Source organism: Cnephaeus nilssonii (assembly GCF_951640355.1).
Source record: "Cnephaeus nilssonii genome assembly, chromosome: 10".
In the NCBI taxonomy this organism is placed as follows: Eukaryota; Metazoa; Chordata; class Mammalia; order Chiroptera; family Vespertilionidae; genus Cnephaeus; species Cnephaeus nilssonii.
The window spans coordinates 73,139,573-73,158,098 of NC_137081.1; positions in this window are offsets into that span (position 1 = coordinate 73,139,573).

Consider the following 18,526-nt stretch of genomic DNA (forward strand, 5'->3'; position numbering starts at 1 on the left):
CCACACATGTTTCTGACAGGAATTGCATTTGGCTGTTTGTGAGTGAGATTAGAAATGCAAAAGGCTGTAAAAAGTTGAAAGTGTATTTTTTCTTTCAGATTACAAACAAAAGAAAGTCAATGGTCCAGGCTGATAAGGCTATTGGGGACTGAGGCTGTTTCTGCCTTTCTGCTCCACCATACCAAGTATGTTTCTTTCACCCTGAAGGTCATGCCATCACCCTAAATACATCTGAAGCTACAGCCAATACATCTACATTTCAGGCATGAAGCCAGAAGAGGGGAAGGGCAAAAAGACTTCGCCAGAAGTTCCATCCAATGATTGCTCTTTATACCCCATTGCTTCTTATCTGCAAGGGAAGCAGGGAAATATAATTTATCATCTGAAACAGTAATTCCAGATCCCATTAATAAAATGGAAGAGGAGAATAGATACTGGATAAGTCTTGAGCTGCCATTACTATATCATACCTCTACCACATTGTCATCCAGTTTCTGGCTGATCATCTCAGTGACAAGGAAATCTGCCACAACCAAGAGAAAACCAATTCAATAGGAAACTGACTTTTCCTACGACTACCTGAAATCTGCCTTCATGGTACTTCTACTGAATCACTAGCTCTGCCCTATGCCATTGATGAGAACAAACAGTATTTCTCTTCAACACTTGCACTTCAAATTCCTGAAGACAAATGCATTTCCCCCAAACTTCCCCTTGTTGTCCCTGTTATTTTGTTTCATTGTATTTGTTCTATCAGACTTTGTTTGGACTAGTCTGGATCAGTTCTGTTCCGGATTCACCTCCCTTTGCAAATGTTCCTCTTAAGGCAGGGATCTCAAGATTGAACATGATATTCCAGGTATTGTCCCAGATCTAAGAAAGCGATTGAAGTGATCGAAGTGATCACTTTAGTCTTAGTCTGTCAGCACATTGAGTGAATATGTAACTAGTCTTTATGAAAACAGTGGTGTTAATCCAGAGAGTTTATAAGAAATTGTGATATGTTAGTGCTGTCTTTGCATTTTTAACTTAAATTGTGCCACAAGGTCATTTATTCTACCGAAATGCAGAGCGAGTGGTAAATACACAGGCACGTACAAGTGAACAATAGTCCACAGCTACAGCACAGTTATATTACTGGGAACATAAACTCATGGCTTAGAATGAGAATAACATAAATAGGAAGGCAAGAAAAAGACTCTCAGAGTATGTTTACGTCTAACTCTGAGCTGCTATAAGCGTGGACCAGACCCTTTTGTTGTCATACGCTGCCTGAAGTTGGAGCAGTATGCTTGTTTTCATCGACATGGGAAGAGCACTCAAGAGAAACTAAGTGCCTCTGACTTAAATGACTGGATGAGAATTAGGAGAGAAAGGATCCCCAGATGCAGAAGAAAGGCACACATGCAGTTCGGCTGTAATTGCTGGGAGGCTGGGCTTGCTGAGGACTGGAGATGCTGGTAATAGATTCCCACATTAACCAGGGTGCTGAACCTACCAATCTTTAGGTCCCACTGAGGAGGCAAAGTGAGGTAATATCCTTTACCACATGGCTGCCACTGATGGTCACCTTTCCAGAGAAACCTAGCCAATTCAAATTCAAGTCACCAGCAAGAACCGCAACTTCATCCATTTCAGGTGGCCAGGTTAGCATGGCTTGTCGACATTACAGGGAAGGTGAGGTGTTCATCAAACCACTCAGAGGCCAACCAAGCCACAAATCCATGTGTTCAAGGTGTCCATACATTTAGCCCAGGTGCTCTGAAGACATATGAGTATGCCTGTCAAGGAAATCTACCTATTGAAGCTATGAAGCATGGCTTGTCGACATTACAGGGAAGGTGAGGTGTTCATCAAACCACTCAGAGGCCAACCAAGCCACAAATCCATGTGTTCAAGGTGTCCATACATTTAGCCCAGGTGCTCTGAAGACATATGAGTATGCCTGTCAAGGAAATCTACCTATTGAAGCTATGATGCCTAATATGAGTTATCATTGATGTTCCTGATAGATTAATTCACATTATACTCGAGTAATTTATTTCTTGAATTGAACACAAACTATTCATTCAGTGCAAGCAATATGAACAACTTTTGTGTGCTAGAGTCTACACTAACCACTTGAAGTATAAAACTAAATGACATGGTTTCTGTCCTCAAGAAATTTACAATCTAGCAGCAGAAAATAAAATTTAAATATGATCATTTTATTTCAATTTCAAGTCAACAAACCAGTTTAAATAAAAGCAAACAGTGTGTGTTGGGAGGGGGCAGAACTTATTGGCAACAAAGCTAGATGCAGCCAGTTTCTGCCACAGAAAGTTGGATAAAGGAGCTTAAGCAATGTCATCAGGACTGTAGCCGTGTTTTGGATCCCTTTTCCTCTGTTTTGCCTTTATTTTGGGGCATGAAATCTTCTCAAGATGCTAGAATAGTCTCTTCACAGATCCAGGTAATATGGATCTTAGAACCCTCAGCCTTTCAAGGAGAAATGCTTCTTTACAAATGACTCCAACTAATGTCCCAGAAGAGGTTGTCATTAACCAGCTTAGTTCACAGGCTCTGAACACCTTCCACCAGGCATCCTCAAACCACGGCCCGCGGGCCACATGCGGGTGTTTTTGCCGTTTTGTTTTTTACTTCAAAATAAGATATGTGCAGTGTGCATAGAAATTTGTTCATAGTTGTTTTTTTTAAACTATATTCCGGCCCTCCAATGGTCTGAGGGACAGTGAACTGGCCCCCTGTTTAAAAAGTTTGAAGACCCCTGCCACACAAGGGTTTGGGAGAGATTGCTTCATCTGTACTACACGGTCTAAGAGAAGAGTCCCTAAAGGAGAAGAGCTAAACCAGAAGAAGAAATAACAGAGACCAAAGCAAGAGATAATCTTCACACATGCCATCACATGGAGTAAGAGTTATGCTGGATCAAAACACAATATTACAAGGAAAAACTAGAGTACAGAGAATATGATCCCTGGAATCACTGAGGCTGAATTCATGCTAGCAGTGCTCTGACTTTAAGAATGTTACTTCAACTCTAAGCTTCCGTTTTCTCTGCTATAGTATGAAGATAATAATCCTATCTGAATTGCAGAGTGGGTTGACATTTAAATTAGGCATTCTACATAAAATGCTTAGCTCATAGCTTACATAGAATAAGTGGTCAATAAGTTTATATCATCAGTATCATTGTCATTATCATCATCATCATTATGGTTCTTATTTTAATAGAGAGGGAGCGACTGATGGCAGGGGAGGGGGAAGTCAGAAAAAGGGGGAGTAAGGGTATAAGATAGGCTTAATATTTTCTGTTGATTAGAATTGGTGTAAGAATTAATGGATTGAGGCTGGAGTAGACTTGGTATTAGAATTATGGGACACTCTAAATCTCTGCCTGTGTTGTACTTCGATAACTTAGAGAACAGTGAGGCACTCCCAGTACAAAGAGATGCATTAGAAAAGGCTTCATTCAGTTCCTTGCCATGAGGCCAAAGGGCAGGGGCCTGTGGCCTAGTAGCTACTGGTACAAGCTGGTACCCTCACACAGCTGTCCACTTCTCACTCTATAACGTTCATGCTTTGGTTTAGCAGTGAGGAGCTGGGTTCTGCGTGTCATAGTAAACAATCTGCCACTCACCTCTACCTACCTACACACTATCATTGGCACTAAACGTAGTGGTCACTGTTGGATACCCTTTACCTATTCCATGTGTCCCTCACCAGTTTGGTGACTTTTTTCTTCCTACTTCCAATGTCTCTGACTCTTCAGAGCACTGCCCTCGCTACTAAAGCTGTTTTGTCCCCTGCTACCGAGAGCAGGAATCTTCTAGGGCAGCCTTTACACAAGGGGTAAAGACAGCTGTAACCACGGTCCCGAGTCTCCTGCAGGGGTCAGGCTGGAGCCACCCTTCCCAGGTGCCGGAAGCCACACCTTGCTTGACTCCAGTCTCAAAAACTAAATAAAATAATAAGATAATTATAAAAATAAAAAAATAAAAGGTATGTAGCCATTCAAAAATAAGAATTTGAAAAGGCATTGTACTGAAAAGTAAGCAGCTTTAAGCAACACTGCTCTACTCACAGATTATGTTCATGTAAAAATACTGTATATTTTAGTGAAAAACAACCTACTGATGCCCTATTTTTAAAGTGTGAGAAATTTGTTCATGGTATCTTGAAAATGAAACTGAGCATCAGGCAATTGTTATACCTGGTGTGGCAGCCATCATGGTGCTAGAAATATTAAACCTAACAAGCAGCCCGGCTAAAGCTGTACTCTATGACACGTCTGTCCTGTCCACTGCAGTACTGGGCAGGATAAACCTGTTCCTTATAACGTATTGGAAAAAGGACATAGTGCACGCGCGCACACAAACACACACACACACACACACACACACACACACACACACACATACTTGGCCAATTTTATGAGAACTCTAAGATTTTTCTTTAGGCTCTGGTGAACTCTTGGTGGTAAATAACAAAAACAAAAAAAACAAACAAAAAAATCAAACAGGCCTCAGCTAAAAAGAGTTTATTGTTTATAATGAAAAAGTGTTCAAACTAAGTCATATCAAATCTGTTTCTTGCTAACTTTCAGTTCTATCTTTGGCATTAACTTCTTTTTCAGAAAACCTCTCTCCAGGTATTAAGAAAGACTGACACAAGCCAATCAAGGTATATGGTCTACCACCTCAGCAACCCTATCAGAAAAACCACCTATTTCCTTAAGGTTCAAGCTGAAGCCCAGGCCGGCGTTCCCTGGGTGAAGACCCCATGCCCTGGCCCTAACCAATCACAGGCCTATGGTTGGGCAGGCTGGGGTCATGAGTCTGTCCTAGAGAAAGGGGGAAAGCAAAATTAGTCTTGAAAATGTAGGATTTTTTCCAAAATAACCAACATGACTCTGTTAGCAGAGTAAGGAATACAGGACATACCAAATTATCAGATGTGCACTACAACAAGGTAATAGAAGCTAAAATGAAAAATAAAGCCCTCGTTCTTCTAACCCAAAATGCTTAAGATACATCACAGGCCAAAATTCTGCAATTCTTTTAGCCATTGAGAGAGAGAGAGAGAGAGAGAGAGAGAGAGAGAGAGAGAGAGAATGTTTTATCAGTGAAAGTTTGAGAAAGAATGTTCTTTCCTCAACCATTAAGCCTAGATTTAATTCTGTATAAAGAATGAAAAGAAGGGGGTTGCTCATTCCCATCTAAATGTATTCTGGTGAATCATGATGAGTAGGAGTAGAGATATTAAAATTGTCAAATTCAAAATTTTAGATTCAACCCAGTTGTGTCATTCAACCTGTTTCTACTTGATACTTGGCTAAGCTGATGATCTGTGTTTATGCAGTAGCACATAAGCAGTCACAGGTTGGAAATACTGACTAGGTTTAGAATACTGTCAATCAACAAATAGGTTCTTAATGTTTGCTGTGGGGCAGGCACTATGCTGAATGCTCTGAGAGAAGCTATAAATTTCTTAAACATGATTCTTAGCTTTAAGGGCCTTACCATTAAGCTGCATAAATAAAACTACGATACATGAAACCAAACTAGATAATATTTAAGAATGGCAAAACATAAGTCTAAATATATTCCCAATGCTATGGAAACTCAGGGCAGAGTGATAACGTGAGAGTGAAGGACCCACCACTTTCTGCGCATACAAACTTAATCATGAGAAAGTAAATAAATAAGAAAGACTAAATTATTAAATTCTGACCAGGTTTTTCGCACTTTATTTTATAGCTGTTTATAAGAAATGCATAAACAAACATTTCTTTTTATTTTCTAATTGACTTTTAGAACGAGAGGAAGGGAGAGGGAGGGAGAGAGGGAAATATCTATGTGTGAGCATAAGCTAGATTTGTGTGAGCACAAGCTAGATCGGCTGCCTCCTGTATGCCCACTACCAGGGATCGAGCCCAAAACATGGGTATGTGCCCTGATCAGAATCGAACCGGCAACCTTTCAGTGAATGGAACGATGCTCAACCAACTGAGCCATGCCGACCAGGCCAACAAACTTTCCTTTGTTTTTAGACTATTTCTTCTGTGAGACTTGAACCTTTCAAAACACTTACTAATGCAAGATAAAATGACACTCAACGAATCAAGGACAAACAAACAACACAAATAAAACAAAACTCATGGACATAGACAACAGTGCTGTGATCGTCTGGGGTGTGGGGGAGGTAGAAGAGAGTATGAGGGTTTAGATAGAAGGAAAGTTGAGTTGGGGTGCTGAACACACAGTAGAGTGTACAGATGATGTGTTGTGGAATTGTGCACCTGAAACCCGTATAATTTTGTTAACCAGTGTTAAATAAATTCAATAAAAAGGTGAAAAAAGATAAGAGAAAATCTCAAGCAGATTGGAGAGATTATGCACACATCAAAAAAAAATTAGTATCGCTATCAAATCACTAATTTTCACTTTTAAAAAACCCAATCTTCTGCAATACCTGACATAAGAAAAGGTTTATTGCATAGAAACTAAGACAAAGCCTTTCTGTAAGAATTCACAACATTTATTAGAATTTGGTGTGTGTTTCCTATATGGCATCTCATTTCTTGGCTAAAGTATGGGTTTGTTTGAGCTGTTCCCAGGCAGGTGGTGTGTCTGGTCTCTGGAGCTGCAGAGGTCCTAACCTGATACTGATCCGTGTACTACACTGGTGTTCTCTCCTGGGAGTGGTGGGCTGGAAACCCCAGGGGGATGGAAATAATGTGCGATGCTTGGAAAGGTGATTTGCTAACCTAGCAAAGCTACAATGCTGCTTTAAAGATAGCAATTGTGAAAAATCACCATAAGAACTATGTTTTACCCTTAACTAGCTTTCTATCTGATTGCTGAAGGTGGAAAGGACTTTTAGAAGATGCTTGCAAATATATTATAGTTTTAATAAACTTATTCTGTAAAATATTTTTTTATTTTAATGAAACACTTTCAAATGTTTTTACTCTTTCTTTGTTACAGGTTAACCAAAATATGACTCTTAGCATTTAAAAAAATTAACCTTTGTTGAAACTTTTAAAAAGTCTTTTTTTAATTTATTATGTCAATAATAAATAAGGGTTGTTCAAGGTTAAAACAATTTTATGCTGATGGAAATCAGATACTTTCCATTGTTTAATATAGAGCTTAATATTTTACAGTACAATGGCTTGCACTTATTTCTATTTAAAACAACACTAAGTGACTAGTGATATCATATGATTTATATTTTCTTATGAAGAGTAGAAAACCTACAATTTTATATACTTAGGACTTAAGTATGGGTTACAAACTACAAATGTTCTCTGTTGAAAGTCAGATTATAGTAATACAATAAATATTTCTGTCTAATTCTTAGTTTAAAGATGCACATTAGTTTTTAATCCAATCTCTTGCCCAAAGAATTGATATGGTTTCATTTTTATTTAATAAGCAGTTTCTTTAAGAAATCCTATCATTATTTGAGTGCTCTGCTGTACTCTGGTAAACAGATATTTAAGCTTTGAGTATTACTTAGCCTGGCCTGCTGCCTTCCCATATCTTCTATTCATGGTTTCTTTACAAAAATCTGTAAAGAAATGTTCCTGTTGGATTTACAAATGCCAGCACCCAACACTCAGGTAAAAGAATGAAGTTGGCCTTTGTAGAATACTAATAGCTCTAACTTTCCTTTTGTATACTAGTGGTTTTCAAATATTTTTAACGTAATATATTTAAATTGGGCAATAACCAACTGGTCCAATTCCAAACTTATTTTCACAATGCAGTGGCAAAAGACCAATCTGAAAAAGAATTTGAGAAGACAATGTATAAATTATTTACCATTTACTTTTTAAAATAGGGGCCAGAATACTATGGTCTATAGGCCAAATTGGCTCACCAACTGCTTTTGTATAGAAAGTTTTTATTTTAACACAGCCATATTCATTTGTTTACATATTGTCTGTGGTGGCTTTTGTGCTACATCAAAGTTGAAGAATGGCAATAGATACCATATGGCTTGCAAAGCTTAACACATTTACTATCAAGCCCTTTACAAAACAAAAAAAGCCAATTTTTTGTTTTAAAAGAAATATCACAGGATAGACACTGATCTTATGTGAATAGCAATGCTCTATGAACTTAAAAGTAACTGATAAATTCTACAAGATTTATCTTAGTAGCTTGTTGCAAGGTAGTTCACAGCCAGTCCATTGCCAAGGAACTCACATAATAGATGCAAAGTATAGGAACATAGAAATTTGGTTATGTGAGCAGCAGAGCAAATATATCTTTAAATGTTGTCTAGTAAATATATAACATACATGCTGAAAGATTACATGTGAAAAATTGGTGATGATATAATGGTAATTTATACTTACAAAGTAAAATAGCCATTGAAAACCATCACTGAGGCAAGGCAAACTGATGATGTCGCACTAATTCTGAGAGGCCCTCCCACTTTCTGCACATATGAATGTGCCCATAGACTGCAACAATGCTTTGGACAAAGTCCTGGATTATGGGCCGCTGTAAATACTAACAATGCAGTAGCTTTAAATTGGGAGGAATTGTTGGCAGCTCTCACTAACATCTGGGTTGGTTACTGGTAGGTCATCTATGAAAGCAGAAGTCTTAAGAATTATGAGTTGGCTGCCTCTAAAGATCCAAAAGGACTTGTCCAAGGTCCCTAGGTGGTAAGTGGTGTACCAATACTTCAATCAAGGCAGTTTGACTTATTAGCCCTGAGCAGCAATTGACTACGCTCAGCAGTCTATTTGAGGAAGGACTTCATTAGATCATCCTTAGGATGAAGAAGGAAGGGACTGCTACTCCACACTCCTCCTCTGTGATTCCCAGTCAGCTCCTGTCCATTAAGCCAATGACTAAATAGAGCAAATAGTCCAAGACCTGGAATTCATCAAACCAACAATTGCAGTGTATTTTTTTTACATGTTTCTTTGTAGTGTGAACTCAGAAAAGGTAAGATCTCCACAAGCCCATTATGTAAAAGCTGTAAGGATGGTTGATCCCGTCCCAGTATCTTCCAGATGAGTCCTCTACCATGGAAATAAAAAGTGCCCGCCTCAACCACCGCTCTCCTGACTCAAGACTCCCTGCTCTTGCCAGGTCGTTCCGTGAACCAGGAGCCGTACTAGCTCTGAGTTTCAGCCCGGCCATCACACCCTCCCATTCACCATTGTTTTCTTCTCCCCATCTCATTAAATTCAGATTGCTCCAAAAAAATCCAATAAGCCTCAGTTTCTATGGGTCTTGCAGCAACTCAGCTACAATCTTCTCCTTTGATTTGGGACATTGTGGACTTTATATTTTATCTGCCTACTAAATTATACATATTCTTGGATTCATTTTTCTTTCAGCTCTCCGTCTAGAAGAGAATTTCTAAATGGGCATGCTTTTTACTTATTTGGTTTCAGTTCGTCTATGAAATGGATTCTTATTCTTAAATCCTTTGCTTGATGCTCCCATGGCAAAGGGGGTCTTGGTCTTGCACATTCTCTAATGAAGGCTCCCTGGAAGGGGCTGCATGCAGGCACTGTCTTCAAGTGAAGTGCTGCAGATGGAAGGAGGGCACATGGGGAGGACAGAAATGAGAAGCTGGATCACACTGTGTATTTCATTAGTATTTTGTATAAAGATTATGGTTCAGTGGTTGAAAATATTACATACATCTATTTTCCTAAATGGTGAATAAATGCAAAGCCTGTGCTTAAACTAACTTCAATTTTGAGGATATGATTTGAAAGCCTTCAATGCACACATGGCTGCCTGTACTTGCTCTGCCTTGGATTAAATACTAGTACATAAAGCTGTAGCTCGTGTGTGAGAGGCATGAGGTAGGGAACGTAACTCTGGCCTCAAAGGTAGGAAACCAGAGCTATAAACCAGGCCTGCACCCGCTGGCTTAGGGATTCTTGGCAAGCCACTTGTCTCAGCTTGGACTCAGTATCCCCATCTTTAAAATGAGAGCATTGAGCAAAAAGGATCACCACGGACTCTTTCCAGTGATAACATTATATGGATCTGTAAATTATCCAAAGTTTTTCTCCTGAAAAATAAAATTCAACTGGACCAAGACAAAACTACAGAGTGCCTGTTGGTAATATTCCCAGAATTGCTGAAATGACCCCAGAGAGTCTGAGGAGGTAATGAGGTTGGTTTCAGGCTAGTGCAAGTCAATTTAAAGTTACTGAGTAGGTTAGTATGATTGAGCAATCACCTTGGGAGTAGAGGCAGCCAATTAACTGAGAAGTGAAATCACTTTTGCTCAAAGCTTCTATTTCAAAAATCAGAAAATTATTTTAGTAACATGATCACCTGGGTTCCTACTATAATCTTAAGAATCTCGGTGCATTCTTAAGTCTGTGTCTCCATTCTCTCAGTTCCCTACTAGTGGAGGGTTATGAAGCACAGCTGGCATAGATGAGGTGACTGGTCAAACCAGTAAATAGCAAACACTCCATGAATATATGTTGATGGCTGACTAATGCCATCACTTTAGAATTTTTGCTACAATTATTAAAACTTTGATCAGCAGCTTTCAAATTTCATCCTTATTGTTTGGCTATGAGATGTCCCTAAGCTCCCGTGATGTTTTTCTATTATTAAAGAATCAGGTTACTGAAAGTTTACACGTTTACGTATCCATGTGTTCAAAACCATACTGTTTTATTGAAGTGTGTCAGCCTATTGTGTCTGATGAGACAAGCAGGAAAGTCTCTATTGTCCAGCAGGGCACATACATACATCATCAAATGACAGCAATGTTATCAGTGCTATAATAAAGACATACAAGATGCTGAGAAATCACTGAAGAGGATGCATCTGATTCTTCTTGGTGTAGGCAAGGTGGGCTTCACAGAGGAGGTGACACTTGAGTATTAGAGGAGGTCAAATATTCTACACAGAGGGGATAGCACTGACAGAGAGGCAAAGTGGGAGCTACAGTAGGTAATGCACCTAGAGAGCTGGACTGCACTTAGCATCACCAGAGCCCTGGACAGCTGTGAGAGATTAGCCTGGGCAGAACGAGTCCCATTCATGAAGGGGCTTAGAGCCTGTGCTAAAGAATTTGGACAACTTCTATCAGAAGGAAAGAAATATATATAACCCAATATGCAGTTTAGACAGCATGGGGAGGGGAAATGTAGAAAACAGATTGTGAGACAGAAGGCTTGAACGTACTGCAATCACCCCTTATATCCAAAGCTTCCCAATCCATGGATTCAACCAACAGCGGATGGAAATTACTTCTACTTTAGGTTTTTAAATTTATTTTATAGAGAGAGTGGAAAGAAGAGAGAGCGAGAGAGAAACATCAATTTGTTGTTTCACTTATTTATGCATTCATTGGTTGATTCTTGTATGTGCCCTGACCGGGGATCGAACCTGAAACCTTAGTATATTGAGACGATGCTCTAACCAACTGAGCTACCCGACCATGGCTGAAAAATAAAATGTTATGTTGTTGCTGACATGTCCTATGTAATTAGTCCTACAATAGTTGTCTCTTTGCTGAAAAATTACAGACCTTATTTTTTTATCATTATTCCCTAAACAATACAGTATAACATCTATTTACATAGCTTTACATTGTTAGGTATTAAAAGTAATCTATAGATTATTTAAAATATACGACAGAATGTACATAGGTTATATGCAAATACTATACCATTTTATATAAGGAACTTGAGCAGCTGAGAATTTTGTATTCACAGGGGTTCTGGAATCAATTCCCCAATGGACATCGAGGGACAACTATAGTTTATTTTATGCATATTCATATTCATGTTTCCAAATGACTGTCTCTTTCACTCTTTCTGCCTGAATAAAAATTACAGACACAGGATGGATTGAAGCCCACGTTTGTATTGATTGTACTCCTATCAGAATCTTTCCAGCCTCTTCATTGAAAAGGGTGGCCTGGGGGGTTAACGACTGCTGCATTGATCCAAGTCCCAGCTGCAACGAGGGAAGCAAGGGAACATGCTGCATTTTGCCCCTTGGAACTGAGATTCAGAAATAAAGAGAATAAATAAGAATCAACCAGTTAAAAAGGAATAAACTGTAACTGTCTCACACACTCAACCAGCAACAGCTGCTCTTTCCTCCTCCCCCTACTGGCCACATGACATTGGACATGATCCATGTAGTATTTTCTGTCTTCATTATCATAGATACTAGGGGCCTGGTGCACAAAATTTGTGCACTGGGTTGGGGGGGACAGTCCCTCGGCCCAGCCTGCCCCCTCTCACATACTGGGAGCCCTCAGGGGATGTCCTACTGACGGCAGGGAGCGGGCCTAAGCCTCAGTCTGGCCTCCCTTTGTGGGAGGCGACCAGGCTGATCAGGGGAAGGCACCAGCCCCATCACCCCGCTGCTGCAGCCACTGCCAGCCACCGCAGCCACCAAGGCGTTTTCATCAACACTGACTCCGGTCCCTTCACCATGAAAAAATGACAAGTTTCTTTAGGCATTTTCAAGATGTGTCTTTCATAGGATATGACATTTCTTTCTTTCTTCCTTTCTCTTTCTTTCTTTCTTTCTTTCTTTCTTTCTTTCTTTCTTTCTTTCTTTCTTTCTTTCTCCTCACCTGAGGTTGTTTCCATTGATTTTTAGAGTGTGGAAGAGAGAGGGAGAGACAGAGAGAAACATTAATGTGAGAGGGACATTTTAATTGGTTGCCTCATGCATGAGCCCTGACGTGGGCCCTGGCCAGGGAGGAGCCTGCAGCCTAAAGTTAACTGCTAAATTAGATACAGTCTGGCTAATGTCCTACAACCTAGGTAACATGCCCTTGATCAGAATTGAACCCAGACCCTGTGGTCGGCAGGCCTAGGCATTATCCACTGAGCCAAACCGGCTAGGGCAGGATATGACATTTCTTAGCCCTCCAGCAGCGGACCTTCATTTTTTTCTCCAGGAGTGTGGTGGAAAAACCCTAGATCACCTTTTTGGATTCTCATACCTAAGTTACTAAGAATATTACCAGTGGCATACAGGGAGCTTAGCCAATGAGCGGTCAGAAAAGGTGTTTCCTCTGTAGTTCACACCAATTGCCTCTCGCCTCTGATCGCTGGCTCCACCCCTGCCAAGACCTAAAGCCTCGGGGCCTGGGCAGGGGTCCCCCAGCTACCTCTGATCACTGGCTCCGCCCCTGCCAAGGAGCCCCCTGGCTCAGGCCCTTCCCAGGTTGCTCAGGGCCTACACGGGGCCTACCTTGGAGTGACCTGGGTGCTGAGAAAGTTCCCAGAACCCAGGCTGCTGGGTGCCTATGTATGCAAATTAACCACCATCTTTGTTGGGTTAATTTGCATACTCACTCTGATTGGCTGTGGGTGTAGAGGAGGTACAGTCAATTTACATGTTTGTCTATTATTAGGTAAGATACTCTCATGTTTGACTGTAAAAGTAGCTTTTTCTGAATTTAGAGATTTACCTTTGGTCTGTATGGTATAGAGTTCTGAACATAAAAATATGTTCCTTTGTAATGACATTTTTTATTATGGTAAAATATACATAATGTAAAATTTACCATTTTAATTATGTTTAAGAGGACAGATCAGTGGCATTAAGTACATTCATTAATATTACTAGAGGCCCAGTGCACAAAATTTGTGCACAGGGGGGGTCCCCTCAGCCCAGTCTGCACCCTTTCTAATCCGGGACCCCTCGGGGGAATGTCTGACTGCCGGTCTAGACTGGCAGTCAGACATCCCTCTCACAATCCTGGACCTCTGGCTCCTAATCACTCACCTGCCTGCCTGCCTGGTAGCCCCTAACTGCCCCCCACACACACACCTGATAGCTCCTCACTGCCTTTGTGTGCCAGCCTGATCACCCCTAACAGCCCCTCCCCCCTCAGCCGGCCTAGTCATCCCTAACTTGCCCCCCCTTCCGCCGGCCTGATCGCTCCACTGCCCCCCCTGCCAGCCTAATTGCCCCCAACTGACCCCCCTGCCAGCCTGGTTGCCGCCAACTGCATCCCCTGCCAGCCTGGTCACCCCTCACGGCCCCCTCGCCAGCCTGGTCGCCCCACACAGCCTGCTTGCTCAGTCCTTTGGTCATCCCTCAGGCCGACCCTGAGCAGCTGGGCAGCCGACATCTGAGGCTTGCCTGCACCCTGGGCAGCTAGGGGGCTGAGGGACTGAGGGACTTTGGAGGCAGGTGTGCCGATGGGACTGAGGGGACTGGGCACCACCATCTTGTGGCTGTGGGCACCGCCATCTTTGATGGTGTAGCAGTCAATTAGCATAATCCCTCCTTATTGGCTGTGGGCACCACCATCTTTGTAAGGGTGTGCCAGTCAATTAGCATAGTCCCTCTTTATTAGATAGGATTGTGCAACCATCATCACATCCCATCTCCAGAACTTTTTCATCTTCCTAAACTGTTACTCTCCTCTCCTTCAGCCCTGGCAACCACCATTCTATCATCTGTCTCTGTGAATTTAACTGCTCTAGGTGTCTTATACAAGTGAGAACATATAGTTTTTTTCCTTTTTGTACCTAGCTTATTTCACTCAGAATAATGTGTTCAAGGTTCATCCATGATGTACTTATGTGTTAGAATTTCATTCCTTTTAAGACTGAATATTTTTCTATTATTTGTGCTCCCAAGATAGCCACATTTGGTTATCCATTCATTAGTTGATGGACACTTGGGTTGTTTACACCTTTTAGCTACTGTGAATATTGGTGTAAATTACTATCCAAGTCTCTGCTTTCTTTTATTTTTAATTCAATAAATCTTTATTGTTCAGATTATTACAATAGTTTCTCCTCCCCCCCCTCCATAGCTCCCCTCCACCCAGTTCCCACCCCACCCTCTGCCCTTACCTCCCCCACACTGTCCTCATCCATAGGTATACAATTTTTGTCCAGTCTCTTCCTGCACCCCCCATACCCCTTTCCCCCTGAGAATTATCAGTCCACTCCCTTTCTATGCCCCTGATTCTATTATATTCACCAGTTTATTCTGTTCATCAGATTTTTAATTCACTTGATTTTTGGATTCACTTGTTGATAGATACGTATTTGTTGTTCATAATTTTTATCTTTATTTTTTTCTTCTTCCTCTTCTTAAAGAATACCTTTCAGCATTTCATATAATATTGGTTTGGTGGTGATGAACTCCTTTAGCTTTTTCTTATCTGTGAAGCTCTTTATCTGATCTTCCATTCTGAATGATAACTTTGCTGGGTAGAGCAATCTTGGTTGTAGATTCTTGCTATTCATCACTTTGAATATTTCTTGCCACTCCAGTCTGGCCTGCATAGTTTCTGTTGAGAAATCAGCTGACAATCATATGGGTGCTCCCTTGTAGGTAACTGTTTTTCTCTTGCTGCTTTTAATATTCTCTCTTTGTCTTTTGCTCTTGGCATTTTAATTATGATGTGTCTTGGTGTGGTCCTCTTTGGATTCCTTTTGTTTGGGGTTCTGTGTGCTTCCTGGACTTGTAAGTCTATTTCTTTGACCAGGTGGGGGAAGTTTTCAGTCATTATTTCTTCAAATAGGTTTTCAGTGTCTTGTTCTCTCTCTTCTTCTGGCACCCCCATAATTCTGCTGTTGGTATGCTTGAAGTTGTCCCAGAGGGTCCTTACACTATCTTCATATTTTTGAATTGTTTTTCCTTTTTTTTTTCTGGTTGAGTGTTTTTTGCTTCTTTGTATTTCAAATCTTTGACTTGATTTTTGTGTTCCTCTAGTCTGCTGTTGGGTCTCTGTATAATATTTTTTATTTCAGTCAGTGTATGTTTAATTTCTAGTTGGTCCTTTTTCATATCCTCAAGGGTCTGGCTAAATGTATCGGCCTTTTCTAGGAAATTCTTGAAAAACCTTATAACCGTGGTTTTGAATTCTATATCTAGTCGTTTATTTTCCTCCATTTCTTTCATTTGTGATCTGTTACTTTGTCTCCACATTTTCACTGCTTCCCTGAGTTGGTAGGGTAGCTTTGTGTGCTAGGTTTCCTATATGGCCCAGTGGGTCAGCCTCCCCAGTCACCTGAGATGGACACTCTTGGTGCACCCCTTTGTGGTCTGTGTGTACAGCCTTGTTGTAGTTAAGTCTTGATTATTGTTGGTATCACTGGGAGGAATTGACCTCCAGGCCAATTGGCTATGTGTATCAGCTGTGTCTATGCTGGGAGAACTGTGCTGGAGACAGCCTTATAGGACCAGACTTGCAAAATTGCAAAATCCTCTGTGCTCAGCTTGGATGGGGCAGAGTCTCAGGGCTGAGCAGACAGTCTTGGCTTCCCGTCAGCCCTGCCCTTGCGCTCTTGCCTCCAGACCTCTGCCTTCCGCAGCTCCTCTGAGTTTCCGCCTGACAGTCCAGATTCCCCCAGGCTCACCCAGAACTGGGGTTCAGTGCAGTCAGAACTGGGGTTCAGTGCAGTCAGGAACTTCCGACTCCTTTCCGCTAGGGAGAGCTAACGGCAACCTCAGCAGTCAGTCTTCTCTGCACGCACTCGCACGTGCGCGTCTCCAGACCCCTGCCCACCGTGGCTTCCCCGAGTCTCCGAGTCTCCATTTGCCTTTCTCTCACCATCTGACAGTCCAGATTTCCCCCGTATGAGCCTGGGTCCATGGCATTTCGCCCGGAACTGGGGTTCAGTGCAGTCAGAACTGGGGTTCAGTGCAGTCGGGGGCTTCCTTCCCTCTCACGCCAGAGAATGCCAGCCAGGCACTCAGTTGCCCTTCCTCGCTGCGCGCGTGTCTCCGTACCTCAGTCCTTTGCAGCTCCTCTGATTCTCCATATGCTTTCCTCTTTCCTTCTAGTTGTAGAATTTCCACTCAGCCAGCTTTCCTGTGGTTCTGGATGATGTTCGTTCTGTCTTTTAGTTGTAGTTTTGAAATTGTTGTGTGAGGCAGCAGTTTAGGTGTTTGCCTATGCTGCCATCTTGGTTTCTCCGAGTCTCTGCTTTCTATTCTTCAATGCTTACTAATTTGCTGAAATGGAATTTCTGGGTCATGTGGTAATTCAATGTTTAATTCTTTAAGGAATCATCTTATTATTTTTCATGGTGGATATACAAGTTGACATTCTAAGATTTGAAAATCTTAGATGGCATGTACTTTTAAATGACACCTAAGTTGAGGAAAATATGAGTAGAACAACAATATTGCTTTTGCTTAATTTATATACCCTCAGGAATGCAGAATACTATTGCTAGAAAGGGTAAAAGAGAGGATGGAATAATGAGAAGAATACTACTTGAAAATGTTGTTTGTCAAAAGATGTAATGTGCTCCAATGGAAAGAGGGATAAAGTTCATATCAGAAGAACAATGTTGTTGCCTCACACAGCTGCACCTCGTTCTATTAATTATCAGTTTTTCCACTGGCAATGATTATTTTCTTGTGTCTCATTTTCCTGATCTCTAAAATGGGGTTGTTTATTATTCCATAGGATCAAATAGAGGTGTTTGTTACTAGATATTCTGAAAAAATACACCACCCCCCATTGATATTATCATTGTTGTTGATTCATTGGAGGTTTATATGACTTATGTTATTTCTTTCATTATGCTTGTTGCCTTATTTATAAGTCAAAGACCATAATGGTACTCTCTAAGTACTATGTGCAAGGTAACTGCCTCTTAAACAAATACCAAAATACCTCTTTCATATGTGACTTGAAGAATATCTACTCTCACTCAATTTCAACTGCACTAACATTAACTGAAAATCTACACTAAATACATTACCTGGAAGAGGTTCAAAGTTGAAAAAGACAAAATATCACATGCAGTACAATCTCTAAGAATAAAAAACTGTTATTGCCTTATTTATTATAGAAATAAATACCTTCAATATCTTCAAGTTTTGTAAAGGAAATAATTATGTATATTCATAATTAATGCATTTATAATTTATTTCAAACTTTTGTACAGTTTGTTCATTTGGATATTTTTATGTTCATAGCTTTTAAAAAAAGGATATCTGCAAATAAAAACTAGCTGTTTGTTCCTTTTTTCTGATAAAACATAAGGTAAAGTGATTCCTCTATTTTATATTAGAAATATGTGAATGTATTCTGTAAACTTACATGATTTTTTAAAGTTTGAATTAATTACAATGAAAGCTTATTTTCACTTACCTATACAGAATTGGCTTTTCTTTAAAATAGACCATGGGAGGGAAGATTTTTTTCCTGGGGTTTACTCTGAAATCAGTCAACAGGGGTAGAAAATTTAATGCTCTAACCGGAGAACAGCATGACTACTGCCAGCTGAACTGTATTTATCCAAATAATACAGAGTCGATAGTGTCTGTCTCTTGAAACTTGGAAAATTGGTCTTGAACCTGGAAATTCTCTCTAAATATCTATGACTAGCACCGATTGTTCTAGCAGCCTAGGAATGGACATGAACACATGGTATTGTTTATTACTTGTAATATCCTCCACCCATCTGACTGCCTTCTCTAGTCCAGGTTCTGTTCTTGAGAAGTCTTCCTTTACCTACAATAACAGCCTTCACCTGAAGGCCAACTATTTAATCTTTCTATACTTCTTT